This window comes from Ursus americanus, chromosome 19 (assembly GCF_024610735.1).
Source record: "Ursus americanus isolate L20-20 chromosome 19, mUrsAme1.1.p, whole genome shotgun sequence".
Classification (NCBI taxonomy): domain Eukaryota; kingdom Metazoa; phylum Chordata; class Mammalia; order Carnivora; family Ursidae; genus Ursus; species Ursus americanus.
The window spans coordinates 6,178,699-6,203,689 of NC_142145.1; the positions used below are offsets into that span (position 1 = coordinate 6,178,699).

General features: G+C 36.5%; 2 long non-coding RNA genes across 2 annotated transcripts; one reads left to right on the top strand and one right to left on the bottom strand.

Annotated features, from left to right (window-relative positions):
• Positions 1-2,175: 2,175 nt before the first annotated feature.
• LOC123787470 (uncharacterized) lies at positions 2,176-10,441 on the top strand. Its single transcript, XR_006778240.2, has 3 exons — positions 2,176-2,283; positions 8,525-8,620; positions 10,297-10,441. It is a non-coding gene; the product is annotated as an uncharacterized LOC123787470 (long non-coding RNA).
• A 9,522-nt stretch (positions 10,442-19,963) lies between these two features.
• On the bottom strand, positions 19,964-24,387 carry LOC148108448 (uncharacterized). Its single transcript, XR_015727800.1, has 3 exons — positions 24,140-24,387; positions 22,931-23,011; positions 19,964-20,612 (listed from the first exon to the last, which is right to left on the bottom strand). It is a non-coding gene; the product is annotated as an uncharacterized LOC148108448 (long non-coding RNA).
• Positions 24,388-24,991: the final 604 nt, after the last annotated feature.

Below are 24,991 nucleotides of genomic sequence, written 5' to 3' on the forward strand. Positions count from 1 at the left end.
CTCAAGTCTTTCACATTCACAGGAAGAGGAGACTTACTTTGTGGGCATTCATTAAGGCTCTAACGCAGCTCTTTGACAGGTGCAGCAGAGTTCAAACAGGGCTCCACAAGCCCCGCGTCCGCCGTGTATGTGCATGTGATTTCCCACTCACAGTCCCGTGGTGACACGGAGGCCACGTCGTCCCTTTGTATCCGAGGTCTAAGTGTTTGATCAGGCATCCTTTGCTTTCTCCGTTCACAGAGGAAACCCAGGGCAGTTTAATTGAGGTGAAGTGACATCTAGTCATCTGAGTTTCTGGTGGGGCACCGGGCAGGGCAGGATGCAGGGCAGGGGAGAAACGGGGCTGAGGCCAGGCGCTTCATTTGAATGACAGTGACGGGAGTCAATTAGGGGAAGTGGAATTCAATACTTCTGACATATGAATAAGGCCCAGAAAAATACCTTAGTCAGAACTGGCAGCCAGAACTCATTCAATAAGAATTTTACTGAAATAACTTTGAAACAGAGGGTTAGAGTAACCCAATCCAAAAATACATTTTTCAAAGGAAATGGTTGTAATTAAAATGTGTGAAGAAAAGGAAAGAAGAAAAGTTAAATGAAGGCATTCTTAATACTTGCCTTTGTATAGGAGTAGATTTTAAAACTCACGAATATATGAGGTTTCTAATATCTGATGGCATTTCATCAACAAGACTAAATTCTGATACCAGTTCACGTGTTTCAAGTGTTTATAACTTCCTTTCAGACATGTTCTCTTTCTATGGCTCCAGGTATTTTTATACGGGTATATTTCCAACTCTGTGCCTTTCTTTCTATGATAGCTGCATGATTGTAATTAACATTGTGTCCCGGATGAATTATTATAAAGAGGGCACTTAGAAGACACGAAGGACTTTATCTTACATAAGGAGAGGGCCTGCAGTTAAGTCCCGTGAGACAGCAGATTCTAGGACCCTGCCGTCCATGCAGCAAGGTAAGAGAAGAGAAGGAGGTGCATTTTAGAGACAAAGAAAGGACACAGGGAGGCGACAGTCCAAATTGGCCGATAGCAGCATAAAGTACAAGCTTCATCGGAAAGGTCCATGGAATAGCAGCTGGCAGCCACAGCGCCAGGTCATAGCCTCATTGAAAACATTCCAGAAGAAAACTATATCTAGTATAATTTGTATACTCTGTATTTTACTTTGCCTTTGGTCTTTCGGCATCCAGCATGAACACTATTTACCAAAGAGCATGTCAGCAGTCTGCTGGGATTTTAGAGCACACGTACCATGCATGTATTTGCGTGAAAGGCCCAGGGAAGAATTTTTTATGGCAAGAAAGATGTGCTAACGCTTGTCTTAAACCAAGGGGTCAGTATTGAAGAGAACCCCTGGTCTTGATCATAGTAGAATGTGTGCATGTTTGCGTATGGCTCTCACTCAACTGTTCTGCAAGGGAAATAGGGCTCTGAGGAGAGAAAATGGGGACATATTGAGTTGTTTCATTGTATAGATGTAAACCACACTCACAACCACACTCACTTGTGCCCATACAGCATTGAGAGCACAAAGAGTTACTGATGTGTTGCCTCAGCCACTCACAAAAGCACATGAAAGATACTTTTGTCACCTGTGAATTCTCCTGAAATATGCTGGAATATGAAACGGGGAGTAAAGACAGTACGCAGTAAAGCCACAGGGATTCAAGCAATTAGCCAAACATGTCTTCATACGAAGCAGGGAAAATCAATGTAAGCCAGCATATGTCAGAATTTCACGGTGAGGTAGAATAAGGGGCGTGCTGAGAAACGGGGGGGGGGGCATGCTATAAAGGTAGGAGCTATGTTCCCAAGTATACATTTGAAGGAGATTGATACGGTGGCATGTGTCTGGAATACATGAGATAACAAACGGGAATTTATTGAATTCACTGGTGGCGTTCTTTGGGGGAAAGAAGGGATGTGGTGAGGATTTCCCAGAACTCTGTTAACAAGGGACCAAACCAAAATAATCGATTTCCCTTTTGCTGTGAGATTATTTTATCCGCTGCCTGGTGCGTCCTGTGAGACCATAAATTATGCTGAACCCAGTTTTGCCTGCAGAAAGCTGTTTACTGGCACAGAATTATAGTTTTCACTTTTTCCTTATGGTCTCTGTCAGGAAAGTACAAAAAGGGAGATTCAGACAGAGGACACACAGAGGAGCTGGTCGATGGCTAATCGCTGATGGGAACGTGGGGTCAGCTGACTGGGAGGAAGGCTGATACTTTAAAATCACAACTGAAGCACAGAGTTCAAATCAGGTAAGCTGAAAGGAAATGTTTTCCTTAAGATCCGAATTTGGCCCAGGGCTCATCTCTCCTGCTTACAGTCAGGAACAGTGTTCACGTTGGACGTGAGGTTGAGAGCTGAAAGTGACCTCATTTTAAGAAGAGGAACACAGTGACAGAATTCTAGCCAGAAGCTGACTTAGAGAATTACCCATGCACTAAATGTTCTATTGCTTTTTTTCATGGTAAAAAATATAAAACAAAATGGTAAAAAATAAATTGTACCCATGCACCAAGTGGTAGTTTACTTTTATATTTTTTATCTTATTCTTGGTAATTTTTTAATTATTTGATTATTATAAATATAGAGAGAGTCCCGAGGATAGTTTCTAAGTATTTTTGAGTGAACTGAGCACAGCTATTTAACTACTCTGCAAGTCAAGTATAGAAAAAGGTGAAAATATTTAATAACAACCTCCAGTGTGTACTTCTCTTCATCATAGCCCTTAAATTAACTGCTATTCTGAATTCTATCACCGTAGGTCAGTTTTACCTTCTCTAAAATTGGTATAAATGGAAGCACACACTGTATATACTTCCGTGTCTGTCTTCTTTCCTTCAAAATTTGCTGGTGGAATTCTTTCACGTTTTTTTCATGTAGCAAAAGAAATGATCTCTTGTTGACAAAACAAATGAATCCCATGCATTGAAGCTTAAATCAACCATATTCACTCTCTCATAGTTTCTGTGGAGGAGGGAGGATGGGCAGAATATCTCCTCTCTGTTCTGGTCAGCATCAGCCTGTTTGGCTTGAAGGCTGAGGGCTGGAATCATCTGAAAACTGACTAAATCACAAGTCTGATGCCTGGGATTGAAAGATTCAAATAGCTGGGGGCTGGCACAGCTGGTCTTGGATGTCACTCTCTAGTTCCATGTCATAGATTAGCAGAGTGAAATACATATACATATATGAAATACATATAAACGTGTATGTGTGTGTGTGTGTATAATCCAACTATATGCTGTCTAAAGGAAACTCACTTCAAATCCAGTAACATATGTAAACTGAAAGTAAAAGGATGGGGAAAATATGCCATGCAAACATCAATTTAAAAAAGCTCTACAACTGAAGTGGCTATATGAATGTCAGATAAAGTAGACTCAGAGCAAGGAACATTACTAGAGACAAAGATGGACTTCGGATAACGATAAAAGGATCGATCCAACAGATACAATGATCTTAAATCTGTACATATCAAACAGTAGAGCTTTATAATAGACGACACAAACACTGATAGAGCTGAGAGGAGAAACAGACATGTCCATGATGATAGATTTGGGGACTTCTACAACCCTTTTTCAGAATCAGAAGGAATAGGTGCACCTGCGTGGCTCAGTCGGTTAAGTGTCTGCCTTCGGCTCAGGTCATGATCCCAGAATCCTGGGACTGAGCCCCAGGTCAGCCTCCCTGCTCAGCAGGGAGCCTGTTTCTCCCTCTGCCCCCTGCTCATGCTCTCTCTCTCTCTCTCTCCATCTCTCTCTCTCTTTCTCTCTCAAATAAATAAAAAATAAAATCTTAAAAAAAAATCAAAAAGAATATAGAACACCTGAATGATACAAACAATGAACTGGATTCAACTGATGCATCTGTAGAATCCCTTAGCCAACAATAGCGTAACGCACCTTTTTTTTTCAAGAACCCATAGATCATTCCATATTATAGACTATAACACCTGGATTAATAAACAAACTTAGCAAGTTTAAAAGAATTGAAATCATACAAAATATTCTCTTATCCTATGCAATCAAACTATATATAGGTCAGTAACAAGAAAACAACAGGAATATCTCTAAACACTTGAGCATGACACAGCAAACCACAGGCCAAGGAAATCAAAGATGTGTAAAAGTTTTGTTTGTAATAGTGCAAATGGGAACCAACTCAGATGTCTTTCAACTGAAGAATGCCTGAATAAACAGAGGCATGTACTACTATTCAGCCAAAAAAGGAAGGGACTTTTTTTTTTAAAAGACTTCATTTATTTGAGAGAGAGAGAGAGAGAGAGAGAGAGAGAGAGAGAGAGATAGATATTGACAGAACGAGGGGGAGGAGAAATAGAGGGAGAAGCAGACTCCCTGTTCAGGAGGGAGCCTCCCGCGGGACTCTATCCCAGGACCCTGGGATCGTGACCTGAGCCCAAGGCAAACCCTTAACCAACTGAGTCACCCAGGTACCCAAGAAGGGACTTTTGATGAGCTCAACAACTTACTGATCTCAGGGACATTCTGCTAAGTGAAAAAAGCCGACAGCAAAAAGTTAAATTCTGTAAAATTCCATTTACATAACTTTTTGAAATGACACAATCAGAGAGACGGAGATCATATTCGTACTTTCCAGGGAAGGAAGAGGAGGCAGGGAACTGTGGCTCTATAATGAGCCCTGGAGCAGGTGAAGTGTGAATAAGGCAGTCGGGATCAGTGCTTGATCCCGGCATGGCACTGTACTGGCGTGAGTGGGACCCTACCGCTGGGGGAACCCGGATAGATATTACAGAGGAGCTCCCCGGACTCTTTCTTGCCACTATGGGGAAATCTACAAATATGCCAAAATTAATAGATTTTAAAAAATAGAATGATGTCAACATGCCAGGTAGGGCAAATGAAAGTGATGTCATTGAGTGTAGAAAAAAGTAGAGGAAATGTCATTAATGAAAAACACTGGTCTGTAAGTAAGGAAAGCAAAGCCATCAGAACCAGTCAGTAGGAAATATTCAGTGTCTGAGCTGAATTGTGATGACAATTCTGATGTTATATAAAATCCTTCATAAATTGTAAATCAAGGCTTAAATTTGACCAAAGAAAAAAACATGTTTGAGTTCAGAAAAAATTTCCTATGACCTTAATTATACATTTTTGTTTTTATTTTCCTTTGAGGCACCCCTAAAGTCCTTGATATATCAGCATATTTTTTCCTAAATTCTGGAAAACAATTCTAACAGTGAGAGACATTCATTTGGGGGGAAGGGGGATGTTAGAAGCTAACAGCAATCTGATTTATGCTTTTTTTTTTTTTTTTTTTTTGGTTTTGTGTTTGGCTTTTGGAAAATTTCTCATAGGCACCACAGTTAAGGAAAAATCTTGTTTCATGACTATTGGAAAACATATACAGCCTATAGTATTATTACAATAATTGCCCTTAATAGCTATTGTATTTTCAGATTGCAATTTAAAATATTGTGAATGATGTTTATATTTTTGCAAGTGTGCAAGAAAAAATTGGTGTTTTAACAAGTGTATTATAATTACCCTATATATAATTTCAAAACTGCTAAGCTAGCATATTTAAAGATTCATTTAGATAATAGGACTAACTGAAGTAATTCCTGCACATTCCACACTATTTCAGTTTGTTCTTTTTGAAATGCGTGATCTTGCTTAATCCCACGGCATTAGTACTTGTCTCTCTTCCAGTGCCCATATGGCATTTGCTTGGATGTTCTATTATTATCTCTTTTTGTGTCTGTTCTACCAACTGCAGAGCAATTCATAGCATTTCCAATAGAAGTTTCTTCCTATATATATATATCTATACAACTCTATAATATTTACCACACATTGCCATTTGATATTCTTTATATTGCCATTGTGATGTATTAATGCATAAAATGAAGCTGGTACTATAAAACCGTTGGAGGCTTTCTGATTCTGCCTGATATATAGAATTCTATTGTTCTTTTAAAGATCTATTGCTTTATATACAGGTGTAGGAACCGGGAACATAGGGTTCTTACTTTGTAAAAAGGAGCAACCACAAATCCATAGCAGACATGATAGGGATGCCAGACCGCAATAAAAATCCTGTAACTTGATGAGAGGATGCTGCTAGGGTGCCTCATCTGGCTTTGTTTTCTCATCTCTGTATTTCTTAGGCTGCTTAAAGCTCTATATACAGAACATAAATCCTTAAGGTTTTTCTAGGCATAACACACAATTTTATAATTCCAAATGATATCAGTTTTTATGGAATATTTTAAATTATTTCTGATCTTCAAGAGGGTAATGATGTTATTGAATTTCTATTACTACTTTACTGTTTAAGGGAATGATAAAGCCATTTCTATGAAATACTAGCAACTTATTTTTAAAGACCTGACAGCTTGATATTTCAAGAAATCATCTTATTTCAAAACATCTCATACTGAATGTTAAAAATTTGGAAGTGGAGGTGGGAAGGGGAATGGGTGAAATAGGGGTTGAGGATGAGGGGGTACACTTGTGATGAGTACAGATGACACACGGAAGTGCTGAATCACTACATTGCACATCTGAAACTAATGTAATCCTGTGTGGTGACTGCACTTGAATTAAGATAAAAAGTAATAAATAAAAAATTGGAAAACATAAAATATTCAGCTAATGACTATGGATTACTTGGTTTATTTTTTATTTTATAATAAATACACTATAATAAAGTATCTATATTTAATGAGTGATACAACACAATGAAGCTCGTAACCACATGATATTTTTGAAGGTAGTAAACCATGCATATTAAAATAACTTGGAAATAAGATTTAGGTATTTTTACAAAAATGCTGTTTAGAAGCCTTAGTGAGAGTATTAGTGAGTATCAATCTTACAGTCATCAGTATCGGTATCAATCGTATAGTCAAAGCAAATGAATCTAAAATTTTAAAAAATGCATAATTATAACACTATAATTATGCTATACTTTAATGATATTGTAGTTCATGACCTTTGAATACTTTTCAATATTGTCTTTCCACAAATTGAAAATATATGCTGAAATGTGTTCTAACAAAAGCCAATAAAATAATTGGATGTTGGTGTTGACCAAATGTCAAGCACTTCTACTCAAGAGGTGAATATACTCTCATCTTCATGTCAAGTAAGGCATTATTTGTAGGCAAGTTGTCAAAAAAAATTGCAGCCAAACTTTCATATCAATTTTTGCATCCAATTTTTATAGCAGTAACAGTTCTCATAGCAAAGCATAATCAGCAATAACCTAAGGACGACAAAGCTGCAATATTTGGCTTTGTAATGGCTCCACATGCAAAAATGACCTTGATGCAACTTGGAATTGCACTCGCCCCCCCACTATTCACCCTTCCTGAAGCAAATCCCAAGCATTCTGATAGAGACTTCCCAGATGAGAATGCATTAAAGCAGTTATACATTCAAATCGAGTTACTGTGTCCTTTTTCAAGGAAGGTGACTCTTTAACAAAAAAGAAAATAAACATTCAAAGGATGGTGTAGAAAATCAAAATATTGAATCCATCGCACCATTTCCATATTCTTACAACAGAATAAATCCATCATTTTTTAAAAAGATTCTCTTTGAGAAAAAAAAATATACTCTCCATTTACTTTAAGTGAAATCAGAAGTATAATCACAAAATGTAGGGTGTGCTATGCCACAGACACTCTAGTTATGAATTCAAGTGTTGGTTAATGAGGGATTTTTAGGCCAACTCTGCCTCATGTGATATCGTGCATTATACTTGCCGAACACATGCTAGCAAATTATGAGAAAACACAAAAAGTAGAGGTTGCAGGTGCCTGGCTCTGTGAGGAGTCCCAGCTGGCCTCAGCCTTTGTGGAACATCTAGATGACATAATAGCACCATTTATTTAGGCTGAAGGTTGCAGCGACAGGAGTTTTGATAACTTAAACCGAGTGTACCCACCTGCTAAACGCGGATATATTCTCATGGCTATTTTACTTGAAATGTTTTAGGATAAGGAAGAGGAGATTTGTTTGGCTCTGCCTTTAGGGAACAGAACCTACAGTAATCACCAAGGGACTAACTTTACTGTCCCAAATAGGCCACCTGAAATGCTCTAGGAATCTCCATTTCCAAAGTATGTGGCAAGAATGAGAGACCGTGTCAGACACCGTCAGTAGGAGTGCTGAGAATCACAAGCAGACTTACCTAAATCCAAAAACTATGTAAGCTTCAAACTTTTGTATAGATATATATGCATATATATGTACAGATATATATGTACAGATACACACACACATATACTTTATCGTATTTATTATGTAACTACTGTACATAGCGATGGCAGAGTATTGCTACCTCAAAAAAATCATGAGTTCCTAAAGACAAATGCAATGAATGATTTTAATTTATAATTTGCCAAGATGCTCAATTTGGTTTTTAGAAAAGTAAAATTCAATTGGTGTAGACATAATATGCTTTTTCTACCTTCCTTTCTTTGTTTTTGTTTTTTTTTTTATCCAGAACGCAACCCTTCAGCTTTCTTCAAGTGTTTCACATTGCCGGCATTACCGATAACACAAAAATAAGACTGGCTGGAAGAACATTTGTCTTTCCCTGGTAAACTCAGTATTATCTGTCACAATATCTCTGGGGGTAACTGGGAGGAAGACCCGGGCTGGTATGAATCCTATACATTTCCTCATTGTTTCTGCCCCAGCTCTCTTGTTTCCTGAGTTTTAGATCTCTCTTATGTGTTAGGCTCTCAGACAACGCTGAATAATACTTCAGATACCTTCACGGCTCAAAGAGCCAAGCAAACAATTAGAGGCATGTAGCTCATTGTTAACCGATGGAGCTCAGGGCAGGCTGCCCCAAAATATGCCACTTTGGCATATTGATTATTTTACGTGTGAGTTACTTAAGAACAGCCATTGCACGAAGAACTCCTCTTTGTCCCCCTGATGCAGGAAATTAATCTCCCATGTGAAAGGTGCCCTCCCTGTACCAGGAGGTAGACATCCTTATCACCAGGGACAGGGAACGCGGGGCCGAGAAGCCTGTATAAACACACCTTGCTCCTTCTTCACTCATTTACTCCCCCAAGCCCAAACTTCTTTGTCTTGCCAGTGCTTCGCAGATTTATTGTTTCTTTGTCTAAAAGGTATAAAAGCTGCCTGCTTTGGTCACTTCTTTTTACTTCATTAGGGAAAGATCTGTAAGTGAAAAGATATTTTACATATTCTATATTTATATACAAATGTGTATGTATATTTATAAAATATGTGTATATTATTTTTATATAAATATATGTATGCTTATATTATATAAAACATATTGTTTATATATTATATATGTTTATATGCTTATATTTGTTTTATATGATAATATGTTTATATTATTAATATAAATAATGTTATATTTATATAACACACAGATGTATAATTTTTTTAAATGAAGCATAGAGTGAGCAGTGGTGCCTCTGGAGAATGTCATGGCATTTAAATAAATTTCATTTTAGTAGTAGAGCCATTTCATTTAGTAGTAGAGCCACTTAGTAGTAGAGCCAGATGAGGCACCCTAGCAGCACCCTCTCGTCAAGTTACAGGATTTTTATTGCGGTCTGGCATCCCTATCATGTCTGCTATGGATTTGTGGTTGCTCCTTTTTACAAAATAAGAAAAATAAAACCCTATTTTTAAGCTAAACGATTTTAATCATAAAATATGGTCTGTTGAATAGACTATCATCTTATTATCATGTCTTTCTAAAAGTAAAGGAACTATGCATATTTCAAACATATTAAGGAAGTAGACCTTTACTTACAGAGACATTTATAAATAACATTAAAAAATTTTTTAATTCAGGATAAAATTATCCAAAAGTGAGATACCAAGCATTTGCTTTAGAGTTATCCCTCTTATTTCTCCAGATAATGTGAGGGCTACTCTCAGCACAGGTGCATTTAAAGCAATGAAATAAAGCTATGTTTTACTAGGTTGCATCCTGTGAAACAAGAGCATCTTAACTTGAATAGAAAGAGAAGGTAGAGCTCATCCAACCTATAGCATCTACCAGCACTGCTTTTGGGGTGCTTAATAGATGACTATTAAAAAAACAAACAAACAAAAGGATTGGAATCCTAAATTCCCTTCTCAGGTGTAGCTGTTACTGTCTATTCGGTTAGACTCTCAGGTTGAAAGCTTGCGGTCTTTGATTTTTTTCCTCACTGTCTTTATCCTCAATAATTTTTATTGTTTATTTTTCTTCATCCTATTATTTTCTACTCCCTACAGGTAATGCCTTTGCTGATGCCATCATTTCTATTTTCTGGAATATTCTAATCTCTCCAATCCGCCACCTTCACTATTGCTCCTGTAAAATCTGTCCTGAACGTGATTTTCATGTCATGTAGCTCATCTTCAGTGATGACCCCACCATGGAAGCCACATTCTGGGGTAGTCCTTTCCAGCATTCCTTCTGGTCTGATTTTGTTTAACCAGTCGGATATGGTGGATGCTACCCTATGTGACTCATGTCCAGACCAGCCAAGGCTTCAGATGACTCCAGTTCCAGATGCCATCTGATAGCAATTTCATGGGACACATCGAATCCGAACTGCCCACCTGAGCCCATCCAGGCCGCGGAGCTGGGAAAGGGAACTACGCATTGTCTAAGCCACCGAGTTCTAGGCTGGCTTGTTACACAGCAATGGATAATTGAAAAAAAAAAATGTCTATCAAAGTAAGACAGTTATTCTCTTCCTTAAAATAATTTTGTAATCCTTTTATTTTTCCTCCAGTCTCATTTACAACCCCTCCTCGCTTTACTGTGTATGTTTAATGAGCTCCCAACTGCTTCACTCTGCACGTCATCTTTCTGCTAGTTTTTTCTTCTGTGCTATGGCTTAACCCTTCCACATAATCCCGTAGTGCTCTGCTCCCATCTTACTAGAATTTTGGTCAGCCATCACCTTCTCAACACTGATCTCTGTTCAGACTCAGAACTCACAGAGAACCCCATTTATACCTCTGTCATTGCATTTACATTATATTGTGATTATATGCTCTTATAACTCTTCCATAAGGACATATACACACACACATATACAATATATAATACACATACATATACTATGAATATATATATACATACACACATATAATACACATATATACAGTTATGTGTATACATATATATACACATATATACACACACATACATAATACATAATACTGCCTATATATATATATATACACACACAACACATAGATAAAATATATAATACATATGTAATATACAATACATAATTTAGTAATTTATGTATTGTATTTAGCAATTGTTACAAAACATTTAGTAATTGTTACAAAACTAAAAAAAGTGAATCTCAATTTAAAACAATCTGGTTCAAATTAATATTAACTTAATTTCAATACTCTACAGAAGTTTTCTCCCATATACATTCTACCCCCTTCTTTGTATTATTGTTGTCATATAAATTGCACTTGTATATGTTAGAAGACTGTTAGCACAGTTTTATAATTAATAATAAATAGATAATAGAACATAAAGTTACAAACAAAAATACATTTATATTGTCTTTCACAATACCCCGGCAGCCGTTACCCTGGTGCTCTTTATTCTCTGTGTGGATCTAAGTTACGCTCTAGAGCCCTTTCGAATCAGGCTGGAGGATTCCCTTTAGCGCATCTTGTGAGACAAGGTGGCCATACCAGTTAACGGACACAACCAAGACGCGCTGCTGTACCATTCTACTTCACTTGAGAATGATCCCTGTCTGTACATTTTCTGGGTCTGCTGCTGTTCTCCCTTTTGAGTAAAAATGTTATATGCCTTTTGCGTGATTAGATCACTTTGGGTTTGAAATACAAAATGAAAAATCACTCTCCTCTACACCTGCTTCCAATAATTGTAAAGTGCCGACCAGTTGGTATAGTTGAGAGGCGTACCAGAGTCCTAACTCTTTAAATCAGTTATGCAGTATGCATTTGTTCACTCACATACTCACTCAATTTTTGTCATTCACTTAAGCCATTCACTATATTTGACTGTCACCAGATTTTCCTTGGAACCTTCTCGATGCATGGCTGATACTATAAGAATTATTATTTTTTTAATACTACAAAATTTATTAAAAGAACCAGATAGAATTCTAGAGGTCTAAAATACAATAAATGAAATAAAACCCCATTCGAGAGACTCAATAAAAATTGGAGCATGCATAAGAAAAAAATCAGTGAAGTTAAAGATAGTGCAATCAGAATTACCCAGTGAGAAGCAGAGAATAGAAATAAAAAGTTAACTACAAAATAGTATTGAAATAGAATAAATACCATCTAAATAAATAAATAAATAAAAGAATACTTATTCTTTTACTTTTCCCATTTAGATTTACAGTCTACCCACAATTAGTTTGTAAGGCATGTGGTAAGAGTCAAGCTTTATTTATTTATCCCTGTGCATGACCGATTGAATTAGCACCATTTCTGAAAATGACTACGTGTTCTCCACTCTACTGTAGTGTCACATTATTATAGGAGGCAATCCTATATTCACTTTTCCATTTCACTGCGCTATTTTTCTAAACTGTGTCATTATCACATTATATTAAATTTTATAGCTTTATAATAAATTATTATCTGATAGAAGAGGTGCTATGTCATTGTCTTTTTCAAGATTATTGGGTTTTATAATTTTTAGTTCTTTATACGTCTACTTATGTTTCACAACCAGTTTGACTTCTGGTTCTTTTTTTACATAGATATATATTTTCACATTAATTGGTATTTAGAGGTATGGGTAAATATGCATAGAAATTATAATGATATATGTAATTCTATTTTTTACTTACAAAATTATCTGCTAAAAATGCCAGTTCTTTGTCCCTTAAAAACCCTTTATATGGCTAGTTACATATTTTTTTCTTACTGTAATAGTTAGGACATCTTCTACAATACGGCTAGAAGAAGCAGTCATCAAAATCTTTTCTTGCCTATTGACATAGAATTGTTACAATTCTGTTATCTTTTTAACATCCATAGGATGTGAATTGATGTTTCTGTTTCTATTCCTGAAATTTCTATTTTGAGTAGTATTTTCCTTTCAAATGTGCTTTAGATTATTCATCCGGAAGTTACTCATCCTGCTAAAACCTGCTAAAAATATTTATGTATTTACTGATTTCTTGTGTGTGTATTTTTTAATTTACTTAGTTATTTAGTTGGTTGGTTAGTTAATTTGCTAAATCTGTCATTTACTGAGAATATGTTTGTCCGTTGTAGAAAGGCAGGATATCATCGTGGTTAGGCATAAAGGTTTGAAATAGACAATCTGACTTTGAAATCCAGCTCTAGCTTATATTAGATGTTCTATCTTGAGCAAGCTCCTCATGATTTCTATGTCTCACTATCTACATTTGTGAAAGAAGAGAAATAATAAAATATCTAATAGAGTTGTAGTACAGAAGTTATTTTATGTAAAGTTTTTATAGCAGTGACCCATGTGTAGTAAGTATTATATAGGCAGGAGCTACTAGTATTGCCATTGTTAAAATGATCTCTCCAGGGCCTATGAAATTATTTTAGTAAAATAATACCTTTCTCCACTTATCTGAGACACTAATCTACTCATAGTCAGGCAGTCTGGATAGGATGTGATGCATCCAACTGAAATTCCAGGGGTTATTCCTGATTAATCTAAATTATTTCCTGGATTCCATATTCTTGGCGGGCGGTAAAGAATTTGGGATAGGGCAGGCAAATCATCATCTATCTGATGAATCAGTTAGACAAAATGCAACTTCTGAGAACAAAACAGGTGTTTTTCCCGCTAGACATGCAGCTGGGATTATGTTTCAAAATATATCTGCTGTAGCCATGCTGCCACAAAATACAGATTAAGGATGAAATTAAGAATAAAATTGACACACACGTGGGGAAGTGAAGAGACAAGATGCAGCAATTACTTTTCTTCATTCTACATTTTGAGGTCCAAAGCACCTGTGCCTACAAGTCTTCCCACCCTTGAAATTCTCTTTTAATGTAGTTCTTCTGCTTAGTGGGCGCAGCTAGGTCTTTGTCACTTTTATTGAAAAGAGTCATAACTGCAACATCCACTCCTGTGATCGACAGTTGGGTCAGAACCAAGCAGCATCACAGAGGAACTGTCATGAGTGAATGAGAAGGTGGATGGAGAGGAGAAGAGGCATTCAACACACACACTGTAGTCATGGCGCCATGGTTGTTGCTCCTACACCCTCCCAACCAGAGGATGTGTCTGTCCTCCCAGCACTCAAAACCAGCCAATTCCAAGCCTGCCTGAAAAGAAGGTTTTGACTGCATGGTCTGTATCCTTCTAGAGGACCCTGGTTTGTATATTCAGACCATGAATATAGAGAAGTTTCAGATAATGGCGGAGTTTTGTTACTTGTGTGAATGTGGGATAAGAACAGCAGGCAGAAGGGTGTCATATGGGTTCCATGATGTGTTACATGCTTGTCAAAAATAAATTGAAAATAAATTTTAATGACTACTACTAGTAGTACTATTACTAGTGTCTTTCTAATTTTTTGCAATAATTGAAAGAATTTCCCACTTGTTATACACATAATTTGTACATTCCATATTTTTCTGTTTCCAGACAGTAGGAAGTTATGCTTGAAAAGCCAGTGTAGTATAATAAAAAGTATCGTGGTTGATGGTTTATCCCTAGCTCTGCTACTAGTTCTAAGTAACTAGTTCTAGATACCATCATTTCCAGATTTCAGTGTTCTCACCTGTGAAAGAGATTTTTAGTTTAGCTGGCTGGACAGCATTGTCAAGAGTAAATGTAACTTCCTGTTTTGTGTTGATTTTTTAAGAACTGGATTTTTGTTATGATTCAATGATCTAATTAATAATACAGGGTGTGGGGGGGAACTCAAGAGAACTAGAAAAGTTTCAGAGCCCAGTCGCTGAATAAAGTTGATGTTGCTTCTGGATTTGATCTAGGGATAAATACAACTGCAGGTTTAGATCTTATCCTGAGGTTCCCAGAATGACTGAGGTTGATTTGGAAGGAGGCCCGGTTTTCTGGAGGGATTCTCTCACAGTGCTCAGGATGTTGGTGCACACTGGCCTGGGTGAGTTATTACGGAGATGTTATTCCATGCTTGAAGATGAGTTTGGGGCCTTCCATAAATTTGAATTATTCCCATTTTGACTGCCTAATCGGAGTTTCGTTGCAGCTGCTGTTCCTATTTGTTATTACACCCAACAGTTAATTATAAATGATGTTAAAACATTCAGGCATTCTGATTGCTAATTTGGCTAAATATTACCTGTCTTATAAATCTAAGTAATAGGTGTCATGTGGACTCAAATGGGTCCTAAAACAGATGGTTACACTAAAACATACACAGACGTAATGGAAGAGAAGGGTAGGAAAGAAAATGAGCATTATACTAAAATGCCTACCTTTCTTTTTAGGAGTGGCAGATGAGTGAAATAATTTGTTGTTGTTGTTGTTATATTTGTTTTTTGGGTTTTTTTTTTAATTTGTTCTTTTACTAGGCCATCAATTGCATTGATCTAAATTCATATCATTCACTTCTTGAAAACTCTGCACAAGTTAAAATTAAAAATAGCTTACCCTTCTTTCGAAACCACAGGGAAACAATAATTAAACTATAAAAAAAATCCGCATTTGATTAAAATAGAATATAGATCCCATCCACATATCAAGAAGATCATTTACCACATACACTGCAGTGAAATTTGGATTAATTTGAGGGAGGATTCTGGCTGAGGGTACACCTCCCTCCGGGTGTCTGGCACCACGCACTGTTTGAAGAGGGAGACCAAAATGCTTGCAAAGGACCTAAATGATGACGCATCTTTACTTTACCGCAGAAGACAACTGGGTATGCAGAGAGCAGCAGGTGTATCTGAAGTCCGTTTACAGGGCACATAACACCCAGTAAGAAACAGCTGAAGGAGGGACAACCCAGACCATCGTGATCATTAGTTTGTCTGTTCCGGATTTCTCACTAATTAACATAAAGTAACAAACTTCAGGCTCCCACTTCTGGGGAGGAGATAGAAAGAAACAAAGAAACAACCAGACAAACAACTGTGTGATTGATTTTGTAGCCAGTGAGCTAAATTTAGTATAACCAAAGAAAAGATGTGGCAATAAACTAGAAACTACAGATATCCCATGGGGTCACGCTGACCATAGCGGGGTGGCATGCTGACCCAAAAAGGAATGCCAAAAGGAAGGCAGAGTTTTCAACAGAAAGGAGTAAGACAAATTCAGCCAGAATTTTCAACCGAAGTTGCTGATTGCCCCTGCATACCCCACAGGCTCGTTCCCCCTCTCCCATGCAATTCTAAAAACACACATGAATTTTAATCAGCAGAGACGCAGAATAGAAGTCTCCTCCTGTAAAGACAAATAATGATAACAAAAATTATGGCTAACTACCAAAAATGAGGGGGGAAATATTGAGATATATACGATAGCTACAGTTCAGAAGATTTACTCAAGAAAACAGAAATTATTTTCAAATAAATATTTTTTATACTTCGAGGATACTTGGAGCAAAATTAAAGTAGCAAAACTAGAATGCCATTATTTAATTATCTCTCTACTTCTTAAAACAATTGGATATGGGAGTATTTAAAATAAATGAAAAGTTAAAAAGAACCAAAAAGAACTAAGTACAATTATTGAACCCAGACTCTGGAATTGAATGGTAGTGAGATTTGATGTCTATATGACCGTGGAACATGAAGAAAGATCTTTTCTAAAATAGGATTGTGAGGGGAAAGAAAAGAGACAATAGATGTTGGAAGCTTCACATAGTGTGCCTAGTGGACACAAAGCTCATAAATACTACCTGTCCTTACTATTATTGCATTTATTAAGTATTTCTCTGCATCATTAGGTAATATTATAATATCAACTTAATTATTTTAGGTAATTATATGTTTAACCCAAATAAACATGTTCTATACATTTTTTCATTTTAATTAATATAATTATATGTATTCAATTTTATGTATATATTAATAATATATAATAGCAATATTATTTAATGTGTGTAATATACTTATTATGAAATATATGCTATGTACATTTATAGGAAGAGATGTAAATGGTGGGCTTCTTTATATGAAACTGCTTGGCATGATGTGTTCTTGTTCAGCAAATCCTGGCTTTCTTTACTTTACAAAACTTCTCAGTCCTTATCGATTCAAATACTGCTACCCTCTATCTGTTTTCTTTTTTTTTCTTGGCTTCTGATTAGACATCTCTTAAAACCTCTCCTTGTCTCTGTTTTTGTGTGTATCGTTTTTCTTTGTGAGTTACTTTAAGTAAATTATTTGGCTCTATTTCCTAGTTCATTAATTTCACATTCACCTTTTCCTGACCTTCTCACCCCCCACCCCCAATCTGGCTGTTCACTTCTTTTTTTCTCTTTTAGATTTTATCTTTTTTTTTTTTTTTTTAGCAACATTAAGTTCACAGCAAAAATGAGAGGAAGGTGCAGAGATTTTGCACATGGCTCCTGGCCCCATACTGTCTCTGTGAACATAGATCCCCCTCCCGAGTGGTACAGATGTCACAGCTGATGAACTTACACTGACACACCATCATCCCCGGAAGACTCGCTGACGTTGCGGTTCACCTTTGGCGACATTTTGTGGGTTTAGGCAAACACATGACGACACGTATCCACCACGTGGTCATACGCAGGGTCGTTTCACTGCCCTAAAAGTCCTCTGAGCTCTGCCTGCTCACCCTTTACCACAGCCCTCTCCCCAACACAAACGCCTGTTGTCTCCATACTTTTGCCTTTTCCAGACTGTCATATAGTTGAAAACATATTAGAGTGCTTTTCTAGACTTGCTTCTTTCAACTGGTAATACCCACTTAAGGTTCCTCCATGTCTTTTCATGGCTTGGTTGTTTCTTTCGTTTTAGTCCTGAATACTATTCCATTTGTCTGACTAAACCACAGTTTATTTATCCATTCACCTGCTGAAGGACATCTGGTTGCTTCCAAATTTTGGCCATTATAAATAAAGCTGCTGGAAAGAACCTTGCGCAGGCTCCGGTATGGCCAAGTTTTCGATTCCTCCGGGTAGATACCAAGGAACACCACTGATGGATTGTACGGTAAGAGTATGTTTCGTTTTGTTAAGAAACTGCCAAACTGTCTTTCAAAGTGGCTCTTCCATTTAACATTTCCAGCAGCAACCAATGAGAATTATTTGCTCCACGTTCTTGCCAGCATTTGGTGTTGACAGTGTTCCAGATTTGGGGCATTCTAATAGGTGTGTAGAAACTTCTCATTTTAATTTGCATTTCCTTGATGCCATACGATGGGGAAGATCTTTTCACATACTCATTTTCCATCTGTGTATCTTCTTTGGTGCTGTGTTTGTTATGGCCTTTGGCCCATGTTTTAACTGGGTTGTTTGTTTTGTTATAGTTGAATGTTGTGTTCTTGTATATTTTGGATAACAGTTCTTTATTGGATATGTCTTTTGAAATATTTTCTCCCCGTCTGTGTCTTTTTATTCTCTCGATGGTGTCTTTTGCAGAGCATATATATTTTTTAATGAGGTCCACTATATTTTCTATGGAATTTGGGATTAGGATCGAATACCTGGACACACGCATCCATCATATATCTGAGGACAAGACACACAAAATGCAAGGCAGCGAGAAAGTGAAGGATGAATGAATCACAAAGAAGCAGAAAGGGGATCATGCAGTAATACAGCTGGTCTCTTGTTTTGTTCTGGACAAGTTTTTATGTGAGATAATAGATTTTCCTCAGGCAATATTCTAGTTTCAGAAAGGTGCTCTTTCTGATGATAGCCTTCTCACTGATACAATTTGAGTATTTTATTTTCACCAAAAAAAATACTATATTCCTTCTATGGGAAAAGACAATAAAATATTATATTAGCCTGCTTCTTTTTTTTTGATGAAAAAAATTTTTAATTAAAAGAAAAATAACAAAGTGGTAGATGGTCCAGTTCACACACAGGAAAACTGAGGCACATGCCAGGCATTTTCCAACTACCTTCATTTAGCAAGAGGGCCCTGGTAAACTAAGTCCCAGCTCTGTACTGAACTCATTGCAAAGCAGTAATCATCGCCACAGCATTAATGCTATTTTGAATTTGTATTTATACAAAGACTGTCTTAATCCTGTGGAACTCAAATTTTTTCACCTCCAAATTTTAATTGCATTTTTACATTAGCCTACTTCTTCCAAGAGTGAAATTTAACAAAATATTTTAAGTATTCTTGATTTCTCTGAGATATTTCTGTCTCTATGATGGTGCAACTTTACAATTAAAGTAAAACAAGAGGAAAGGTAAGATATTTTCCTTCATTTTCAAAACGTACTTGGAAAATTTCTGTTTACTAGAAGACACTCTGCAGTGTTTTCCTTGTGGTGGTGGTGGTGGTGGCCTTTCACTTATAACATGGCTGCAGCAAAGCAATTCCAAGAATTTTCTGGCTTTGTCTTCTTCCTGGGAACAGTGTTTAGGTGCTAAGGGTCATTTGCTGGTCAAAAGAAAAGTTATTTTAGTTACAGTCTTCAGCAGTTGTAACTATCACTGAAAGCTTTTCTGGGAGAGTTTAAATGCCGTGGAGTGTGCAATTTGCAGTGATTCTACAGTACAAAAGAGAAAAGGTCCTTCACATATTACGTGCACTGTGGTATATTTGGTGAGAAATATTTCAGACATTAAACTAGTTTCATTCTTCTTGTAACATAAGATTTAAGTTTTTTAAAGCAATAAGGTATTCGAACATTGGTAAAAATATTGTATTTTGGGGGGGTCCAAAAGTCATTTATTCTTTATGCCAAATATATATATATATATATATATATATATATATATATATATATATATATATATATATATATCACCCGGCAATCCAGTGCCTGTCATGTCTTACTGTTTAAATAAAATGAAAATTCAATAATGTAGAAAAACAAAGCACAGTGAGAAAAAAAAAACAGCTTTATGGAGTACTCTCTTCATTAAGAAATGAAAAGCAGTTTCAACGATGGCATGTAGAATATGACTTATGTCACGAATTCAGGGAATTTTGCAATGCTCCATTAACTTTACTGAAGATCTTCTTTAAAAACCCCAAAAGCCTCTCTGAAAATACTTCTCTTGTTCAATTTAAACAGACCTATTCTCAGATCCTTATTTCGTCTTAATTTTTCACTGATGGAATTAATTTCTCTCTTTATCCTATAAGTATAGAGATTCCACCAAAGACCATATTACCATATAAATACGCTAATGTGGTCAGAGCATGCCCCGGTGACATGTGAACAAAACCCTGAAGAAGGGTAGGAAGTTAGTTTGGGAATATTTGGGAGAAGAATGCTGAAAGTACGAGGAACAGCCTAAATGACAGCTCATGTGGAACCTTAAATTTAGCAGGAGTTGTCTGAGTGTAGACGTGACAGGAAGGGGGCTGGTGTTGCTGGAAGAGAGGGACAGGAAGGAGAATTACCTGCTTGTTCTCATTATTTGGATTTCAGTAATGTCCTCTGGAAACTTCTACATCTGAAAGAGAAGGGCAAATCTGCAATTGTAATTTTAGTAAATATTTAGTTCTCCTTCCAATGGGATGATTTTACACTGCATCAGTAATGCAGGTAAATCCCTGCTTGGGTCGGGTCTTACCAACATAAGGTGTATTCAAACTTTTGGATGGTATTTTCGAGGAATTTTAACCCATTTTATTTAAACGAATTTGTTTTATTTTATTTAAAGGAGTTTGCACATTTTTCATATGCTTAAGTAAAAATTGTGTGTGGATTTTTTTTTTGTTCATTTGTTTGGGTTTTTGGGGGGTTTAGAGGTTTTTTTGGGGCTGTGAAGAATTAGTCAATCTTTCCATTTTATTTTAGGTCTTTTTTTGAGGTTCATTTCATGGAGCTTCTTATAAAAGAAATGTGATTTGATATTAGTTGTAAGTCCCTTCCTAGATTTTAATTTTTATTTACACCTTCTTCATAGATTGTGTGTGTGTGTGTGTGTGTACTGGGAGCAATTTTTTCCTAATTTCTGACAAATTGACACCACTTCAATATTCTGTTACAATTAGAAAAGTCTTTGCATATTAAGAAAACTACCATATTTTCTTCTTGTTCTTTTACTTTCTCATTTTCCATTGAAATGTTTGGTTCATTTGTAATTGTTCTTGTTGTATGGTGTGAAGTATGGGTCCATCCTTATTTTTACCAAGACGCTTAGTCAGTTGTGTTACCATCCTATATTGCAGGCATAGCGTTCCCACATTGATTTGACAAGCCACATTAATCATAAATGAATTGAAGGTTTGCTTCTTTACGGACTCTTTATTCTCTTCCATATGTCCTTTAGACTGCTACAATCGATGTTTTCATTATGGAGTCTTTATAACGCTCTGTGATAGCCAATAAAATGCCTACAAATTTAGCCTCTCACTATTTCTTATTTTAAATTTATTTCCTAATCAGATCGAAATTATTCTTAAATACTTCCTGTCTTACAGCCAACGTTATTTTCACTATTCATCTTCTGCCTCCACATTTTACCTGCCTGTTTCCCATCCTGTGTCTTTGCCACACTTGGAACCAGTCATGGGGAAGTTATCAATGATGGCTGAGTCCAGACAAGTTTCAAATTCTCCATGTATTCATAGGCATTAACACTGTCTATGGCTTCTGTCTTCTGTGTCATAAGAGGTGTCTGTGACATTTGGTTTAATATTGTTCCTCAAGTATATGGACCACATTTTATCTATGACATTTCCTGGGCTCTTCTTTCTTACAATCTTAAATACTTACATTCTTCCACTTTCTAGTCCTATCCTTTTTCTTTCATTACTTAATTAATTCTTTCTATTTGATATTGTTCTAAATCATAACATGAGTCATTCAAATGTATTAGATTTGGAACCACTTTTATGTAGATATCTACATACCTATGTTCTGTAGTAGTTCTAGTTTCTGGACATAGCCATTCATATGTTTTTAGGAAACTCCATCCCAATAGATTTAAAAAGAAGTTTATCATCTATTCTCCACATGAATATTTCTGCTGCTCAACTTTTCTTGATAATCCATGTACTCACATTTGATAAGAGCTTGTATCTGATAACATTTGCAGATTTTGTAATTATCTCTTCCTTTTCTGAAGTTTTCTTAAAGCACATGATTTATGTGCCCTTTCAAACATATCCCTCATTAGCCCTCTCACTTGACTTTTTGTGGCTACTCATATAGTGGTAAAATATGTTGACCTAATTGTTGGAGACCTTCTAAGACACATAAATGGTTTGGTTACTTTTACTATGAAATATAGACATTTGTATTATAGATCATATATTATATATACACTTATACTAAATGCTTTTCATCACATTTTCATGCTGTAGCAATTTAAATTAAACTTCCAAATGAAATATTTATTTCAACCTTCTATGCTGATTTGGTATGAGTCTATACATTTTCTCTAGTAATTAGCTGGTATACTTCTTAATTCTTTCAGACAGTTATAATGCATTCTTTTTCTTTACACTAATAAATCTCTCTTGAAAGGGGTATTTTATTCTCAGACTATTACAGTGAAAAGCTACTGCTTGAAAAATGCTTTTCTTTCTTTCTGCTATACAACTGATGCTTAATCTTATACTGGAAGCAATTACTTCTATATCTCCTAAGTCCCATGTCATGATTAATAAACAGATATATAGGTTCCTATTATCACTTATTATCATTTAATTATGAAGCCAGAGCTGAGATTCTCAGTGCTAAGCTTCTAAATGTAGACTTTAAAATTACCCAACTTAGGCAAACTTCAGGAGACAACATCAGCCTTTGAGTTTTAAGACTTACCATAGGCTCTTAGGCTCTTCTCTCCTTAGTAGTTAATTGGCAGCTTCAGCTGGAGAAATCATTTCAACTCCTTTCACTTTCCTTGTGAAAGTAAATGACAAAAACGGTGGGTGAATTGTGTTTCTTAGCTTACTTAGATTGCCTTGAAGTCACTGTTAAGACATAGATGAAGTGTAATATGATGGCTATGAGCACAAATTTCAACTCTGAGTCCTAGCTTTGATTCTTTCTAGTGCTGTGAGCTGGGGCAATATATTTAACTTTTCTCTTTGCCCCAGTTTCTTCACTGGAAAATAGCGGTTCAAATGAAAAGTTAACTCAAGGCATTGTGTTACGGATTAAATGACAGGGTAGGCAAAAATATATACCGTTACTTCTCAAATGTTAAACATTTCTTGACCTCTGGATTGTATCTTCCAGTGCTGATGAGACATGACTTTTTGGCTTATATGAAGAATACTTATTTACAAAGCCACAGTAGATTTCTGGCAAAGGACTAATCCAGTGGCAAGAAATATTTAGAATTGAGTCCAAGAATAATTCTGTGGAAAACAGCTGGTTATAATCATAGATATATATATATTTTTTCCTTTATTTTTGATAGTGGTAAGAACACTTACCATGAGATCTACCCTTTTAACAAATTTTGAGTGCGCAATCCAATGTTATTAATTATAGGCACTATGTTGTACAGCAGATCCCTAGAACTTACTGAGTTTGCATAATGGAAACATTATATCTGTCAAACAGCAGCTTCCCATTTCACCCTTCTCCTAGCCACTAGAGACCATGGCCGTATTTCCTGGACATGTCTTTGCTGCTGTTTCAAAGGTATTTTGGTGGAAGCCTTTATCTAGGATATTAAGAGCTGGCAATTGCTTTGCTCTTACCTTGACTACAAAAAAGCCAGAGAAATTACAAAATAATAGCTTTTCTTAGAGCACTGTGGTCACAATGGAACCAACCAACTAGTTGAATATATAAAGAAAGACATCCCAATTCCAAAAGAGATGGGGCATGACCACTGGATCATCTGTGGCAGAGCAACAGAGGAGCAGCTGTCAATTGTATTCACGAAACCCCACCAGAACCTTCTCCCAAACAGAACAAAAGGCTCATGCCACTAAGAGAGGGGCAGTAATCTTGCCACCCCCAGGGCACAGGTAAAGAACCACTGTGGCTGGAAGAAAAAGAAAGAAAAATACCTACCACTGGAGACGAAGACGAGAGAATGCTGAGTCTATACCAATCTTAATCTGATGGTATGATAGGGCTCCCACCCCTAGAGAAAGGGCAGGCCATGCCTTCCCACACAGGATTCACCAAATTTATGAGACATAGCTTGGTTGTCCTGGGGAGAAAGGACAAGATAATCAGGAAAACTACAGCACGGAGAACCAGAAACATACGAGCCTACACAACATTGATATCGTGCAACTACAACAATAGGGAGTAAACTTGGCCTTCTCACCAAGTTTGCAAACACTGGGCAGTGAACAATTGCAGTTTGTCACATGAGGAAGACAAAAGAGTAGAAAGAAACCACATCTGGGGTACAAGCATAAGAGAAATCAGTAACCAAATTATAGAGAAAAAAGATCTTTTGCACATCAGTTTCTATACTAGGTATAATATAAAATTAGAGAATTTGAAACCAAGGTTTGCTGAAAGTGACCATGATAATAATAAACCCATACCCAGCCTAACTACTGCCTAGATTGATTCACCCCTCCACACCACCAGCCAAACAGAAGAAAAGGCATTCTCATTCCACTATTCACCTCGTCACCACTGTTCTTTTTTTTTAATAATAATATTTTTTTATTATGTTAGTCACCATACAGTACATCCCTAGTTTTTGCTGTTCTGTAAACAATGTCTAGCATTCAATCAGAAATGATGAACCACATGGAAAGTAAGATATAGAAAGATCTCACTCTCAAGAGATAAAACAATTAATGGAACCAGACTATTCTTGCTGCATAATAAAGTACCATAGACTTGGAAGATTAAAGCAACACACAGAGATGACTCAGATTTTAGAACCCTCCCAGAAAATTT